At 40.3% G+C, this 18,090-nt stretch overlaps 1 pseudogene; it reads left to right on the forward strand.

Moving 5' to 3' along the window:
* Positions 1-14,311, forward strand: part of LOC147451309 (uncharacterized) — a 58,835-nt pseudogene extending 44,524 nt beyond the window's left edge.
* The last annotated feature ends 3,779 nt before the right edge of the window (positions 14,312-18,090 follow it).

Below are 18,090 nucleotides of genomic sequence, written 5' to 3' on the forward strand. Positions count from 1 at the left end.
TCTTACATTGTCAGGGAAAAAGTCTATATTTGGTGTCAATGAAGTGCTCATTGTGGGGCCCATGTGCGGGCCATATGATAGGAAACCTTGTCCAACAAAGGTAGATGCCATCCAAAGAATGAAAGAAACATGCACTAGCATCACAAGGTTAGAAGGTTTCTAGGAGCATGTGTCTTTTATGTTATTTGGATTCCACATTATGCACATGTAGTTGATCCTCTTTATCAATTTCTTAGAAAGAATCAAAAGTTTAAATGGACAGAATAACATGTAAAAGCCATGGAAAAACTGAAGGAGTGGCTCCAGTGAGCACCAACTTTGAGAAAGGTAGACTATGAGTGTCAAAGGTCAGTAATTGTGATAGTAGACACCGGTCCTACAAGGATTAGATGGGCAACAGGGCAAGATGACGAAGAAGGCCACAGGTATGTGGTGAGATTTAGAGCAAAGGTACTAAGTGCTCGCCAAAGAAACTATCCACAGATAAAGAGAGAGTTATGGGGTATGGTTACAGCTTGAAAAATGGGAAACACTACCTAGTTGGTGCATGTGTGGGGTGTAGAAACAGATTGTGTACCACTTCTTGCGATGATTACAAGTTGCTCAACGCCAGACATTGCTATGTTGCGGTGGATTGCCTACATTAAGTCCTTAAACCCTGATTTTAAGCACATTGCAGGTAAAGACAATATAGTGGCAGATATGCTATCAAGGGCCAAGTATGAAGATGAGTCACAGATGATTGATGAGGAAGATGATGTGGGCACAAAGTTCTATTCCATCTCTCATTTCAAAGGTAACAATGTTTGCATGACTAATCCACTTGAATTGTTCTTGAAAGATCTTTATGAAGGTGATTGGCTTCTTATTGGAAGCTACTTGAGTACTCTAACAAAATAGGATGATTGGTCTGAACATGAATTCAAGAGGATACAGAGGAAAGAATATGGTTACTTTTTGAGGGATGATTACTTGTGGAAGCATCCTAGACAAAAGGGTGCTACACCACAAAGGGTTATATGCTCAATAGATTCAAGAAAATCTCATGCAAGAGTTTCATGAGAGTATATGGGATAGACACAGGGGTGTGTGGGAAACCTTCTCCAAGTTGAAAGAAAAATATTGGTGGAAGAGTATGTACAAAGATGTATCTCAATTTGTAGAGTCATGTGTAACTTGTCAATTTATTCAAATGTTTGACATCGTGATGGATTGCACCCTACATATCCACTAGCCGTGGACTATAAATGGGTTGTGGATCTAGTCACAATGCTTTTAGGACTCTGGCATATGAGATACTTGGTTCTTGCACGAGAGGACCTAACTAATCAGGTTGAAGGAAGAGCATTAGGAGCTAAAATCACAGAAGCTGTGTGCAAATTCCTTCTTGATGAGGTGATTTTCTATTATGGTTGTGTGGGAAAGATAACTTTAGACAGAGGTGAACTAAATGCCAAAGAAGCAAGGAAGTTCTTTTCCAGATTAGGAATCAAGATTTCTCTTACTACAGCTTACAACCCTGAAGACAATGAAAAGAGTGAAAGAGGGCATCCTCCTATCATCAAATCTTTAGCCAAGGCTTGCAAAGGAAGAGTTGGTGAGTGGCCAAAATTGTTACCATATGCTTTATGGACTGATTGTACAACACATTTCTCAGTAACTGGCTGCATACCTGCGGAGTTAATGAATGGTCAAAAGCCAGTGATGCCGATTGAAGATACAATTTCCACATGGAATGTTCTACCTTGGCAAGAGGGGCTTAGCAGGGAAGGTCTCCTTGCATTGCACATAAGGCAACTAGAGAGAAGACCTAGAGACATTGAGGCTGCAAAAGAACCACTCAAAAATGCAAGGTTGAAAAACACGCACTACTTTGATAAGCAACATTGGCTCATGAGCAAAGCAATTGAAAAAGGTGACTGGGTTTTAGTGTATGATAGTAGCCTTGATAACCAACACGCAGTCATGCGTTATTGAAAGCATGATTACAAAAAAATTTCAAGGATCAATGTCATGGTTTCATATGGCATGAGGTGTCAGTTGGAATTAAATAAAAGTCTAAGCTAAGGGGACCACAAGAAGACTTTTGCTGCCAAAACTGTACCCTATTTTGATGATTTGTTTACACAAGGTTCCAAAATGATTTGGAAAAAGTATATAAAATACAAGTCGTAGCTAATGAGCTGAATTTTCTGCCCATATTTTTACTTTTTATTTGGATCTACGGTTGAGGAGACATGATCAAACTACTGGACCCCAATCTATCCACTTCATGCAGGGACAACTCATTTCCAACTTTTCCAGTTTCTCTTCACACTGACTCTTCTCTTCTTGTGTAAACCCTTGGGGGTTCCTTTCACCTATAAAAGGGGACCTCTTCTTTCTTGAAAAACATTCAAGCTATTGATGAGAGGAATTCATGATAAAGTGAGTAGTAATGCCTAATTCTACTTAGCCATTAACATAAGCCTAAGCCTACACTTTCTCCTAGAGGAAGACTAGCCATCACTGTAAGCTATCCTTGGAAGATTAAATCTAATCAAAGTTAAATTCTTCCTCCTCCTTCTCTCTCCATCAAAAATGGTGCCGAAGGGTTTGTCAAGTAAGATGTGTTCTACATTAATATTTTGTTGATTTCTTGTTGTTTTCTTTTCATCTCTAAATCAACATATATATATCTAATCTCATCTCCTTAACTAAACCTATCTCTCTCACTTTTAGAAATTCATTCTCTCTACAAGTTCTAGGTTCTCCTTGCTGCAATTACATCTCTCCCCGCAGTATCCTTATTGCCTACGGGCAAGAATAGGACCTGGGAGGGAAACTTCTCATCTCTTCACTTCTCTCATATCTACATTTTGCACATACTAGAGTTATCCTAGATGAATAATCCACATGATGAGAATTTTTGTCGCTTCCACTCTGTGCGTTCTATTAGAATTAACGTATGGATTAGCCATAAAATACACTTTCAACAACGTATAGTGTTTCTCTTTAGCCCAGAAAGGCTCAATGAACTACTTCTTTCACCGGATCCCATCTTACTACCTCTTATAGACTATAAATTTTCTTTTGATGTAAGTGTAGTTATCTTGCTATGAAGCAAGAGGATTTGTACACACAATTAATCCTAATCACTAGACATAACATATGTATTATGGTAAGCACAAAACTACAATTCCAAAGAACAATTTGTAGCCTGTTTGGTCGGCAAAGATTGAACGCCATTAACTCATCTATTAACCCTTTCATATTACCCATGATACGATATGACCATAGATTTGATGTTTTCATCTTTGTGTTTTTTTAATAGTCTCTTTTATGTTCTTTCTTTGGTTGTGTGAGTGTAAGAGAGAAAGAGTCGAGATTCTTGGAATATACTTCCTTCCAAACCCTAGACTTCATGGCATTTATGGTTTAAATCCTCCATATAGTTGTTGGAGTTCTCTCACAAACTCTTACAGCCAGAAGCCCGCAGTGCCCATTTTCTTGCCGTGCGCGCTACTCGCACCTTTTATAGTTCTATCTTCTTCTGCTTGAGTTGGCCGAGGGTAAGATCTTTTGCAAACCAAGAGAAGCCTTGATTGCTCAAGGAATTCAATTCGGTCTGCTTTGGTCTTGAAAGTGAGGATCGCATGATTGGTGCGATGCTCATGTGTGATGGACTTGGTTGCTGTTGGATCCCACTCTATCATGTGGGTTGTTGTTTGGATGCGGGCAATGGATTCGTGGTTGAGGTCTCCCTCTCCTTTCCAGTCACTTGGTTGCCCACCAATGCGAACATTGAGGGCAATCTCCTCTCGTTGTTGTCATTCGCGTAGCGTGGCCACCACATGATCGTCCACCTTGTGGATAATGGCTTCTTGTATTTGATTCTTGATCGCCTTTGGAAGGGTGGTCTCCAGTGCTTCCTTTGTTTTGTCAAACTTGGTTTTCATTTGTTCCATTTCTTCCTTCTGATGGTTCTCCACTATAGTTAGCCGGGTCTCGATGGCGATGAGATTTTATTTCAGCTCGTCATTCTCCCTGCGCAGCCTGTCAACTTCATGCTGAAGGCGTATAACACTATCCGTTTTGGGGGGTGTTGTCACAATCCCCGCAAATGTGGGCTTGCCTCGGGATGAGGTGCATGTGGCCATTCGGGTGAACGCACCCTTTCACGGTTAAAGGTAGGGTTTTCAAAAAATTAACTTTCCAAAGAAGGTCGATGGTAAGTGTTCAGTGTCACAGAAGCCACGCTGTTGAGGGGGGGTGGGGGGTTGCAAGGCACCGCAGTAACGGGGTGACCGCCAGTGGTGGAGTGTACATGGGTTAAGGCAACACAGTGGCGGGCTGTACAGGGATTCGGCAGAGAAGGTAGCGCACTGGGATATGTAGAGGCGATAGGCTCGCTTGACTGCGGGCCTTGGGCGGTGCTGAGGCAATAACGCCCCCCCACAGGGCCACGCTCACCGAGGGGGAGACGCACAAAGAGGAGGCTTAGGGTTTCAAAGATGAGAGAGAGAGAGAGAGAGAGAGAGAGAGAGAGAGAGAGAGAGAGAGAGAGAGAGAGAGATAATTCAAGTCCAACGGCTGCCAGTATTAGTAGCGAGGTTCATTTCCATGAATATGATGATGATAAGATGGAGGATGATAAATTCAAAGATTATGAAGTCAATATATCCACAACGATAATTCTTTCTCTCTTTATTGATTTGGGAGCAACGGGCTTAGAATTGGATGACACTTCCTTTAGAGATATTCTAGAAGATGATTCATAAACATTTTGTCTACTTTAAGTTATGAAATATTTTTGTTGTGTCATCCATTCATCTCTCTCTCTCTCTCTCTCTCTCTCTCTCTAGCCATTGTTTCATGTTTTAATATCATTTTTTATTTTTTTGAAAATTTTAAATAATTATCTTAATTTTTATTCACAAGCAAAAGAGAGGGTAACAAAGGTTACTCATTTAGCAATCTAACACTTAGTAAACTCACTTTTAGAGTGATATAGTGAGAAAACCCTTAAAAATTGCAAAAAACAACACTCATTTTTTCACGTAGTTTAGGTTGGAAACTCATTCACAAAAACCAATTTAAAAGTGGAAATACAAATTAATATATTAATGAGAATTTTCTATTGATTTTTTCTTTGATCGAAGATGAAAAAGAAAGAGCTAATTGACACGAGTGGCGGTCAGAAACTCACAATTTGCGTGTCATTGGGGGGGGGGGGGGGGGGGGAGTTATAGGCGGCACGACAATGATGTTAAGGGGACCCACTCAGCTCTATGAAGAGTCAAATATGGTTTCTTATTGTGGGTTTTTGTTTTATTTTTTAATTCAAGGGATGGTCTAATGACAATGAGACTAGCTAAACGTGTTGGTTATAGTGAAGACCTTGAAGCTAACATGTGTGAGTTCAATAATCATATGTCCACTACATCATGAAGGCGTAGAGAGACCTACAAAATATTCGACATAATAGAATAAAACCATTAAACGTCAAATATGAATCCCTAATTATTCCCATAGCACGTAATCAAGATTATACGCAATCCACACACACACACACACACACATACACACAGCACTGGGTATAATCACTCCCCCATGCCTAAAGTGAGATAGCTTCCTCTAGGCATGTATTTATATTAATTCCAAAAAGGGATAGCTCATAATTGAGGCTATTTACATTCCACTTTGGGGATAAAGGATTGTATCGAGCTAACTAAAAAACCTAAGTATTGTTCGATTATTCTAATGTCTGCTGTCTGCTATCAGCCACCTGTCCACGACTTAGGTACATTGACCTGCTACATTACGCGCACATGACCATAAATGTTAATGTTCAACTTCTCAAAATCCATTCCATAACATACCTCGGGGTAACAAAAGCAATTGACCTCAATTGATCATAACGGTAGCAAAGTAATATGTGGTGGGGGAGTTGTAATATCACATAGAGTCCTACCTCACTAGGCGTAGGAACTCATCACACATGTAGATAACAATTATACATTAGGAAGAGAATGGGGTCTAGGAGGGCCTCTTTATTTGGCATTTTAAGGAAGTCAAACCTTTAGTATTAAGAAAGTGATCTAAGGATAGCTTTTGAATTCAAACAGGCTAAACGGCTAGTTTATTTGAATTCAAATTTCCCCCCAAAATGGAACTTAAAAGCTAGCAAGTAAAACCATATCATGTAGCATATCTATGGAAAGAGTTCAATGCATAGATTGCAGATCTATACTCTCTACTCAAATCGGAGATCATATGTGGGAGTTATGGAAGGCCAAAAATCATAAAATTGTCCACTTCCTTTTAGAAAAGTGCATCCTTTGACTAGTCTTACACATCTCTTACACACCCACCATTCTTGCACACACGGCATACAACTATTTGTCAAAATGTTAATCACTTCCATAAGATTATGAAAAAATAAAGAGGCCCTCTTAGAACCCATCCTCTTCTTGAATTCCTAGATCACTTGCATAACGGAGAGACCTGCCTATCAAAGGCATAGGAGCTCTAAGATGTGTTTGAATTAATTCCATAAAAACCAACCATTATTGTACCAATCAAGTCCAGTCATTGTATTCCATTCCATTTAGTGACAATCAAACATTCCACCAAAATTGCTGCTATGCAATGCCTTAAGGTGCCTCGTCATGCCTAAATGGGTTACTATGATTGTGGTATGCAAAAATCAAGTGTTGGTACATGGGGCTTAAAGTGGCTACAAGAAGTCGTTGACATTCTTTGACAGAGTGATTCTTATATTTAAGAAGATATCTATGATATTGTGTACCGGTGCATGTAGTAGTGAGATCATGATCAATGATTTATTTTGGAAATAATAATTCTTCATCATCTTTAAGTAAGGGTGGGTCAACAAAACAAGTGCAATAGGTGGGGTACCTTTAAATTTGCGTAACAAGCTAACATGAAAAGAGTTGTGGATGCGTCAATGATGTGAAATGTCAAGCCTGTATGCATTGGGATTAATGATTTCGGTGATCTTAAAGGGACCATAAAATATAGGGGCTAACTTGACCTTGGGGTGCTTTTTAATGTTCTTCAAATGATGCTTTTCAATATGCAACCAAACATAATCATTTAAAGTAAACTCAATGAACTTACGATTTTTTTGTTTGTTTATGTGGTGTAGCATGCTTGGGATTTTTGGATAGCTGTGGTGACTTTTTGCAAAATGTGAATGTGATCTTGTACAAGAGTGTTGGCTGCAAGAAATTACTAGTGAGGGTGGTCATAGGGATAGGCAACTTCTTGTCATAGACAATCACATAGGGAGCTTTGTTAGTGGCAGAGTACGAAGTGTTGTTGTAAGAAAATTAGAGGAGAGGAAGGTGTTGGTCCCATTTTACTTCATTATCTATGGTGTAGGCCCTAAGGAGGTCAAGGATAATACTATTTTGTAGCTTTAGTATGGTCATTACTTTCAGGGTGGAAAGCAGATGTGAAGTCCATTTTGGAGCCTAGGTTAGCAAACAATGCATACCAAAAGTGATTGCAAAATTGACCATCACGATAAAAAATTAATACTTTAGGAAAACCATGGTGAGGAAAAATGAGACTCGAAAACATTTTTGCAAATCGGGGTGCAGTTAGAGTCTTTTTACAGGGAATGAAGTATGCTTGCTTGCTAAACCTATCTACAATAGTCCACATCATATCAGTGTGTGAAGAGCTGGGTGTGATAAAATCCATTGAAATCTCTTTCTAAGGGCCCTTTGGAATAGGCAGAGGCATAAGAAGGCCATGAGTTTTACCATGGTGTCTCTTTACACATTGTCGTGCCATGGCACGTGCATAATGTGAAACTAAAATATATACCTCACTCTCAATGCTTTTGCTCTGTGCGACCAAATGCTATGATGTACATAGTGTGATATATGCGAAAATAGATGTCACGGTTGTAGTCGTGTACATACCTTGCCGGGAAAGCGAGGCCCTAGACGTGGGCACTGTGGCATGCCTTTTCACATAAATATATGCCTATTTTTCTTTAGAATGTACAAATGTCAAGTGTATCGAAGTGAAATGGTCGTTTTGCCTAGAAAGTTCAATGCGGGCCATCTCGGCCCAAAAAGTAGGTTTCATGCGCAGGCAGAAGAGATGCATCCAGAGTGCTTGGCCAGTGGAAAAACGAGGTTCATGATGAAATTTAATACCAATGGGATTTTTCAACATTTTTAGGGATTTTTCCTAGCTTGTTTGGGCTTTTTACGAGAAAAAATGCATTTTTGGGCTAAAAATGGTAAAAATGACCCAAAATTGGTAAAAAATGGCTCAAAATTCCACATCACTCACGGTGCCGTGACTATGAGGAGTGAGAGAAAATTTTAGAAGAGGAAGATCAGCATTATAATCTCCTCTGTGAAGGGATACAAAGTCGGTACCTAATGTATGCTAGTGTAGTCCCGTGCTATTCCAAAGCTCTATTCGAGGCTGTGAGGCCACCAGTTAGGGTTTCCCCTCTTCAATTACCTACTTGGTAAAGAATAATGAAGTTCTGAATCTTCCATGAAATGTATACAATGGATAATTGAAGCGTTTGTGTAGGGGTTTTATCAGGGCGAAGAGCACTTCAACTTGTAATTGGCAGTGAGGCTACACCAAATCATCAAACACACAAGAGTTTTGAGTTGATCTTGGTTCTTTTTCAAAGAGAAGATTTCATGGCTGGAGTTTTTTTCTTTTGAGTGTGTTTTTATCCTCAAATATTCTACAACTTGCTTGATTTTGCTGCGAACTCTCACAGTCGGAGGCCCGGTGCCGCACTTCGCACTTCTTGACACAAGTTGGATGAACACAATGCAAAATAGGCTAGGGTGAGGGTTAAAAAGCTTCATTGAAGGTATCACACAAAGTTTCAAAGCTAAGGAGAAACAAGAGCAACAAGAGGTTCCGTTTGATCCAGTCACAATGCAAATCGTTTTTCAAGCTTTTGGGGTGTTTATGCAGCAGTAGCAAGCTGCCAAAACGAGGGAGCTTTCCTCAACTAAAGTGCTTCAATCTATGGTGAAGAAAATGGGACAATTTAAAGGTAAAGATATAACAAAGTGACACAGTGCCTCCTAGATCACCTTCCTTGCAACAGATGCCTATCCCCGAAGTGCCTATGCAAGAAGCCTCTAAACAAAAGAAGAAGGATGCAATGAAAGCTAAAGCAAAGGGTCCGGCCTACAAGCTCCAATCTGACATAGAGGCGGAAACAAATCTTAAAAAGGTTTTGGAAGAGAGGATTTTGAACAGTAAGGTGGAATTTACGTTGGGTGACGTCCTTGGAATAGCAAAGAGGGAGTTCCATGAAGAGATAATTGCTATCATCAAGAGGAAGCGGTAGTCTCTTATTTCTGAATCTATCCATGTATACTATAGGTTGGTCAAATGATCAAGAATCTGTTCCAAAATCCTGATGTCTGTTCTGATGAATTCCCAAGTCAAATCAACTCCAAATTGGACCAAATTTGCCTAGGAGGCTTATCTAAGGCTATATGACAGCATGGCATGGTCACAGTAGAATTTTGGTTTCAGAATTATGAAGTAGACATCCTACGCGTAGGATGTCTTTTTGCTCCGAATGAACCCAAACTTGGACCAAAGATTCCCCTAGTCTTCAGCAACCCACTAGTATGCTTAGATTTGAGTTTGGATGTCAAAAGACCCCAAAACTAGCTATTCTTGCCTTTTTCAGTCAAAAATGCTAAAGTCTGTTCAATCTTCCTTTCACTGACCCAAATGAGATGAAATTTATCACATGCACTCAATACAACATTTAGAACATGCCTTTGGATTCATCCTATGGTTTGGTCTCAAAATTAGGCCTTGGACACAATTTGGGTAGGATGTCTGGCAATTCTCGTCTTTTTGCTTTGATCTGTCAAAATTTGGTCAACTTTCCACTTTCCAGGTGAAAATAGGGTAGAACCTACCTTCTTAACACACTGGTAACCTCAGATTTTCATAAAAAAGCCCAGATCACCCTGTAGACATCCTACGCGTAGGATGTCTACTGCTTATTTTTTCAGACTGAAGTGTCCCTGATGCTTCACAATTGCAAAAACATACAAAAATCACTCAATTTAAGCCTTTTCTGAAATTTTACGTTTTTTGACTCCGTCTTTTGGCTTTTGGTCAACAAAAATAGGAAAAAACACTCAACTCAATATGTTACTAGGGTAAAACCTACCCTCTAAACCCACTGGTAACCTCAGTTTTTCCAAACTGCCTGCCAAAAGTGCCCTAGAGACATCCTACGCGTAGGATGTCTACTGTTTTAAAATGCAATTTTTTTCTTGCAGTAGTATTCCCTATGCTCCGTAGAGCTCTCAACAATATTCAAAGAAACTTTTGGACTTCAAATCAGCTTCCAAACACAATTTACCGTCTTTCCTACTTAGAGTTTTCCACTTCTTTGATGAGCCTAACAGCAAATAAGACATGCATAAAATACTCTAGATTAGCAATCAAGATATCCTACTTACCCTACTCCTACTCATCAGTGTGAGATGGTGATTTTGATGTCTTGGTTGCTTCCTAGCCTCACAAGAACTCTCAAGTCAACCTACCACCACATCTACCACTCCAACTCCTACTCTCTACACCACAACCTACTACTACTTAATACTACCTAAGACGAAGGATCTAGGCCAGACACACGCTCCCTAGACTCCCTCTAAGACCAAAAGAGTCCACCACTCTCCGATCCTATCTAAAATAATTAATATACTCTTGCAAGCCAGAGGAACCTCTATCCTCAAGGACTAGTCTCGGTCACCTACTTAGGGCCCTCGTCCCCGGCAACCGCGCCAATGTTGGATGGATACACCGCGACGGATGTCAGCATAGCAAGAACTCACTTAACATATAATGTCAACTGAGTACGGAGCTCGACCCGCAGGTACGTGGAAGCAAGCAAAGGGTGTCAACCTCTACTGGACCGACTAATGACTACTTCCTACAGAGATATCAAATCTACATGCCATCGGTTCTGTGAATGTGAGAGTTCCTATGATGCTACCGCAAGCCAAAAGCCCATTAGATGTTCTCAAAATGTTATGAAACTTGAGGGATATCCTATAAACACCAATAGGAACTCTCCCTAAGGTCCGTGACCAGAAAAACCTACCCAATACCCTCCGTGCAGAAAACACGTAGGATGTCTGGCCGGTTTTTGTAGGTCGACATTTTCAAAAACTAAAGTGTCTAATGTGTAGCTCTACTTTCTCTGATTGCGTGGATATGTTGAAATTCTAAAACGGACAACAGTTACTCACCGAAAATCCAAAAGTAGCTCGCGGGTGAATCTGCCTGAACACAGACGAACGCGCGTGATGTAAGCATCAACGCGTAGCTCTCATCGTGGACAACACACTGCTGCTCTCCGTTTGCGATTCCGACCACCGTAGCTCCTATAGCGCACACACACACTCTCTCACTCTCTCGCAGTCTCCCAACGACATAGAAGATCAGATTATTAGAAGTCTCTTTACAAAGCTTTAGGTTTTGGCTTATATACTAAGCCTTAGAAAACCTAATGTCCGACCAAAATGACCTGATTTGTCCCTAGGCTTCTATAAAGCTTAATTACAACACTGTTAGCTGGCTTTGCTCATCCAACAAGCATCTGTGGCCAAAATACAATTGCCGACTTAAAATATGAAGTTCTCGTAAACATTACAAAAGTGGCCGTAATGGCTCAAAATAATAATAACGGGATATTCAATGATGTCCATGAACTTGTAGCTTCACATTACAGCATCCATCTTCGTCTTCATCACTTCATCAACATATTTATTTGGGATCTTTAGAGAATCTTTATGGAATCTTTGTGGAAGTGTTGTTGAAAGGTTGACCTTTCAACACCACCATTGTCCCCCATGGGGGAGATGGGAGGGAGACTTCTCCCACTACCAAAAAAAGGGAGACAGTCAAACGAGTCGGGCAACCATAGGCTGAGGTGTCCAAGCGTTCACGCCATGGGCAACCCCCTTCCCCACAGGTCATTACCTCTGATGGCCTCCTCAAAATGTGAAACGTCATCTACATCTCCTACCACAGACAACCCAAAGGAGTTTCTTGCTCTTGGTCTCTTTCAAACTAGACACAACAAACCCTAACATGTATTTTATGATGATAAGTGTTAAAAGAACTTATAGTTGTGCTAATAAACTTGGACTTTTAGATACCATCTATCTATACTATATATAATGTGGGAAGCAGTTCCGCCCCCCCATGCCACGCATCGACAAATCCTCATTTTGACGCCTTTGGGTAGTGTTTCCTATGGGAACAATGAGACAAAAAGAGAGATAGGTTCCACCACCACAGTCGCAAAATAGGAGAGAGAGAGAGAGAGAGAGAGAGAGAGAGAGAGAGAGAGAGAGAGAGACAGAGAGAGAGAGAGGGGGAGCGGATAGGGTCTAGATTGTGTGTGAGAAGAAAGGCATATCAAGATTCTAAGTTCCAAAAGGAAATGGAAAAAGGAAGGGGGCAGGGGGTGGAGGCCCCTCAACACTATCTGACACAGGGTCTGAGTGGTGGAATCGATTGCGTTGTTCCCCGGGGGGAATCTTGAGACAGATGGGCGGTCCAAAAAACTGCATCTTTGTTTACAGCCACCCATTTTGAACCTGAAACCTCTACCTAATAAGGCTAATGGCCTAACCACGCCACCCGCATGCATCATCTAGTTTCAAAGGCAATCATAAGATCTATAAATAAACTCGTGCATCCACTCTTCGTTGTCCTTGTTTACAAATTTTTTCCTTGTTTACTTCTGAAAATCTTACAACGCTGCACGTATTGTGACTCTCGCTCAAAGTTCCTCACCATGGGTCATTGGGCGGGGCTTCATTTAATACCTTGTTTTAGATAGTGTTGTGGGTAAAGGCCAGGAAATATTCTGTATCTCTCTCTCTCTCCCTCTCTCTCTCTCTCTCTCTCTCTCTCTTTCTCTCTCTCTCTCTCTCTCTCTCTCTCTCTCTCTCTCTCTCTCTCTCTCTCTCTCTCTCTCTCTTGTTTGCTCATGTCTTCACATGGCTTGACGCATAAGGCTTTTCTAGGTGGAAGAGACTATTCACACAAGGGATGAAACAAAACCTCGCATCCCAAAAATCCTCCCCTATGTGGGTTTTGGTTGCATATCACTCACACAATCCTCCCCTCAAAACACACTAGGGTAAGGCACACAATTCACAGACTCCCCTTGGACACAAAGGGTGTAGGCATACAAAACATCAAGGTGTAGGCAGACACAAGCCTCCCCTGGCACAAATAGAGGGTAAGGTACACAAGAGAGAGTGCTTAACCACATTTTGGTTGTTGTTTGTTGGAGGATTTTCTCCCCCGCACAAATTTGCAAAAGGTGATGACTTTGTCGGTATTCTCGCCATAGGTTGTTGTAGTAGCCAATATGTTGAAGTTTGATCCAATGATGTTGTTGAAATGGAAGACACAATGCACATATATGTACAATGGAGGGAAAAACCACTTGGGAAAAATCCTTCAAATTATTTTATGTTATGCATTTTAATTATTTTGAATATGTTGGAGAAAGATTCTCAACTGCCATATCTTGATGCCGTAAGCTTCCTTGTTTGTTTATGTTTGCTTCATTTATCATGTTGTAGTTGTTGGTCCACTATTGAGATGAAGTTGTCTTGGGTAATGGTGCAATACACATGTAAATAGAAAATGTGGTACTCATATGGTGTGTGCTTATGTTGACAGGTGGTCTTACCATATACTCGATGTGTAGGAAATGTCTAAACTTGTTTACAAAAGCATGCAAGGATGCCAAAACATGGTTACCTATTACAATGAGAGATGCGTCGTGCTTTGTGTCATTTTTTTGTGAAGCCTCCTCATGAGATAAACATGTCTTTATATGTGCTCCATCACATGGAAGGCTAATCCACAGGAAAAATCCTTTTGTGGAGGGCAAATTTTTTTTTGTGTGGGAATGGTGCCTTCTTAAGCATCGCCATAGTGTGTGAAAGGGTTCTAAGGAACAATGTTGTTGTGTGGGAATGCACTTTGAAAAAGAAAATCAATGAAAATTAATCCCAAAAAAATGTGGCCACGTTGGTAGCTGCGAGCTCGTCGTGACTCCTGAACCGCAGTTTTGGGTGGGTGCAGGGCTGAGGTGGGGGCGTGTTGCTGTATGTACGTTGCAGGCTTTAATGAAGATTGGCACAGCACCTCGAAAAGTTGTGGTGAAGGCGAGAGAGAAGCCGATATGCAGCGGGTGAACAAGAGCATCGACCTGCTTGATTTAGAATGTGCAGGGGGTCGAGTGTTGTAGGGGCGATAGGTAGGCAAATTACCTAGTGCAGCAGTAATGGCATGTAGTGGTGCAGATTCCGTTTTGAAGAGATGCTCCCCCAAATATGAACAATCGTGAAATTCTCTTCGTGATCAATTGGTATGGATAGTGACACAAATTATATATATCCCATTACCAAATAACTTCAAAAGAGAAAAAACTATCGACGTGATTAGCACCATGATGAATATGAATGCAAAGGGGTATTGAGTTAACAATTGCAATGGCTAATTAGAGTAGGTGCCAACACAATCTAGCATAGAAAAATGCTTAGGATCTATTTAGATTAGGAGATACCAATCTAATAATATCTCTGATACTAGTTGTTAGGGCTAAGGTGGATAGGTTAGTGTGCCATTCCTGATAGTGGCATGATTTGGAGAAGTTAGTGTAGGGCTTGAGGTCGAGACTATTACACAATATAATAGGGTATATTGCAACTGATAAAGGGTTACATTTATCCAGCAGAATGTACCTCTATATAGGCTTATACAAATAGACATCCTTTTGACACATGGGTATTAAGATGTGGCTACGTATGCACAGATAAAAGTGGTTGTTCGTTACACAAAGGTTTTAAGAGTTTCTTCACATGGCTTGACACATAAGTCTTTTCTACGTGAAAGACACTATTCACAAAAGAGATTCAACAAACCCTCGCATCCCAACATGACGTACCAGATCATTATTCTGAGCTTGGGACATCTAGATAGGGAAGCTAAGCACAAATTTGTTGTAGGTGTGTGGAGGTGGATGCAAGATAGCATCAGTAAGGGATGATACGCCGCAGGTGTGTGGAGGCAGCTACAAGGTAGGCTTACCACATAGGACTGTCAGCTATATGTGTAGGAAGCATGAGCAAGGGGCACAAGCACCTTGCACGGGAACTTGGTGGCCACATGGACAATTGTTTCTTTTGAGGGGGGGAAATCCTTGGGGGAGAGGGAGGATTTGGTGGAATCACACCCTTTGTCATCAACTTCCTCTGACATTCCAACCCAATTAAAATTTCCCCATTACTCTCAGAGTTTAGTTGCATTTCTATGGTCGTCATTAGAAATATATGCAACCATAGCCGCTACCTAGAGTTGTGGCAATGCAATTTCGACACATCATCAACAAGCTCTTTTGAGTTGTTTTATTTCAAGGATTTTCCCTTTAATATCTTCAATATGACAATGATTGGTAGAAGCTTGGTGTCCTCTTGCGAGTGTTAAGTGTAACAATAGCTCCACCATGAGCACTCTTGGTGACCCGAGAAGAGAGATTAGAGGTAAAGTTTAAACAAGATGTTCAAGTAGCACAATTCACAGTGTTCATGACAAGTATGATGCACAATAGATGAATCTCAATACGTGGAGATCTCCAAGCCTGAGCATGATGATGACAACAATAGTAGTGTGCATGTAGGATCCACATATAAACCACATCGTGAAAATGACAAAAATTGGGAGGCAATAGAAAATCTCTTATAAAAAAAGATAAACATTTGGACCTAATCACTTCACATTGTTATAGAGATTAGGCTATGGTGATATTGAGAGTGTATACCTCTTCAAGTGTGGGTGGGTTTTCTAACCTCACTCTTATCTTATTGCAGATATAGGGAGAACCATGAACATAATTGTCATTCCATGGGGAAAAATTGACTCGACAAGTGAATAGAGGCTACAAGAGGGTGTCAATCTCTTGGAAAACAATGGACAACTTGCATCTAACACAAGCTACCTCAAATGACCTAAGTCATCAAAGCTAGTCACTAATAGACAAACAAACCATGATCGTTACAGCATCAAACGACATCCAAATGTTATGAAACTTCTAGAACAACTATATAAGACCTAAGAACAAATTATTATGGTTTAGATCTCACTTTCAATGAAGTGAAAAAAATGCGACTATTAACAGTAGGAGATTTTGACCTAGTTGTTTCTGACCCGAATGTATCTAGATGCTTAGCAATGATACCCCAATACCCCGCCTATGCTTATCTTGTGATTTCCTAGGTTAAATTACTGCTTATGATGAAATTGGTTGGCAGGTCTCAGCGACGTCAAAAGCTATGATTTATCATGACATGTTTACGTCAATGCGTAGAGCTCTTACCTGTGGTTGCAACACAACAGACGTCACAGCAATGTGACAACTGACAAGGGAGATAGAACCACGAGAAGGAAAAAAGTGAGCGCCGTAAGCTCACCTTGTGTATTTCTTATCCAAAAACTTTAAATTAACTTTACAAAATTGGATTTTATACCTTAGACAAGGTTTATTTTCTTTAAAAACTAGTCATCTGGGAGCTCTACCTAAGGATAAATTGATACAATCTAGAAGTTTATAGCTTGAGCTCATAGATTACAATATCCACTTGTCAAATAGAAGTTACAATGTTCCCAATTTATCAAAATAATAAGTGTTTTAATAATAAATCTCCCAAAAAATGTTACATGGGTTAGCTTGCTGCTCACATTCCCCCCTCCTCGACTATGTCATCCCTTGACACAATTTCAGGGAATAAAATAGTCTTTGGGTTGACGGTTGGCGAGGCGTTCTTTAAGTGCTTGAAGATTTTTTTGATATCTGATCCGCCATTCTTTCTCTAGGACTTGTAAAAACTGAGTAGTAACTTTATTTTTGAGTTCTATGGCTGAATATCCGACAAATCTTGTTGTTAGATTTATGATCACTTGTCCAAAAATCCATGTACACCATGTAAAAAGACCATATTAGGTAAAGTGGGAAAATCCCAATTCCCAGGTTGGACAACTTTCAATATATCATGTATAAAATATAGAGATTTTGTCAAAAAATTGAGTTTTCTTAAGGTCTCATTCCACTTTATGCACATACAATACACAATGAAAACAACTAAAATATCATGGTTTCAATCAATTGGATTATTAGGAGAGGAGTATATTGCATCCATTATCGTTGTCTATGTTCTACTGTCCTACCTACAACTTATCTCAACATGGAGAGCTTGGTTTCTAGGTCCACCACTTGTCCAAGTTAATGTAAAAGTGACTCAAGGTTCACAACTTGTGAAAGCAAGGATCCATTGAGGAATACAATCCACTTGGCTATTTTTCCTTAATTTATTGCATGTGACATTTAAGCAAGGTCCACTTCTAATCTATAACTTCTTAATTTGAGGCATGGGGCATACATAAAATATGTAGCATATGCTCTATTGCCTCATAGGAAGGTTGGTTTCAAGGTGCACTTATCCATGCTAGCTTATCTTGGAGAAATGATGGAGCTTGCTTCTCTCCTTGTTTCAATGGAGACTAGCTTGGACAAGTGGTGGACCTTTGCTTCTCTCTATGTTTCAATAGAGTTAGCTTGGACAAGTGGTGATCTTGGAACAAAACCCCCATGTAAAACATATCATGGGTATTCCAAGTGATTAGAAAGATTACCATTTAAGATATAACCTTATAGGTTGGACAACTAGATCTTGGCTTGGAGAAATGGTGGACCTTTGATTCTCTCCATGTTTCAATGGAGTCTATCTTGGAGAAATGGTGGAGCTTGCTTCTGTCCATGTTTCAATGGAGCCTAGCTTGAACAGTTGGTGGACCTTTGCTTCTCTCTATGTTTCAATAGAGTTAGCTTAGACACGTGGTGGATCTTCAAAATAAACCAACTACTATCAATGTTACCTAGCTTGGACAAGTGGTGGAGTGTTTCTCTACTCCATGTTTCAATGGATCTTAGCTTGGACAAGTGTTGGACCTTAAAACAAAAACCCCATGTAC

This window comes from Adiantum capillus-veneris, chromosome 9, assembly GCF_014529385.1.
Source record: "Adiantum capillus-veneris isolate H3 chromosome 9, ASM1452938v2, whole genome shotgun sequence".
Classification (NCBI taxonomy): Eukaryota; Viridiplantae; Streptophyta; class Polypodiopsida; order Polypodiales; family Pteridaceae; genus Adiantum; species Adiantum capillus-veneris.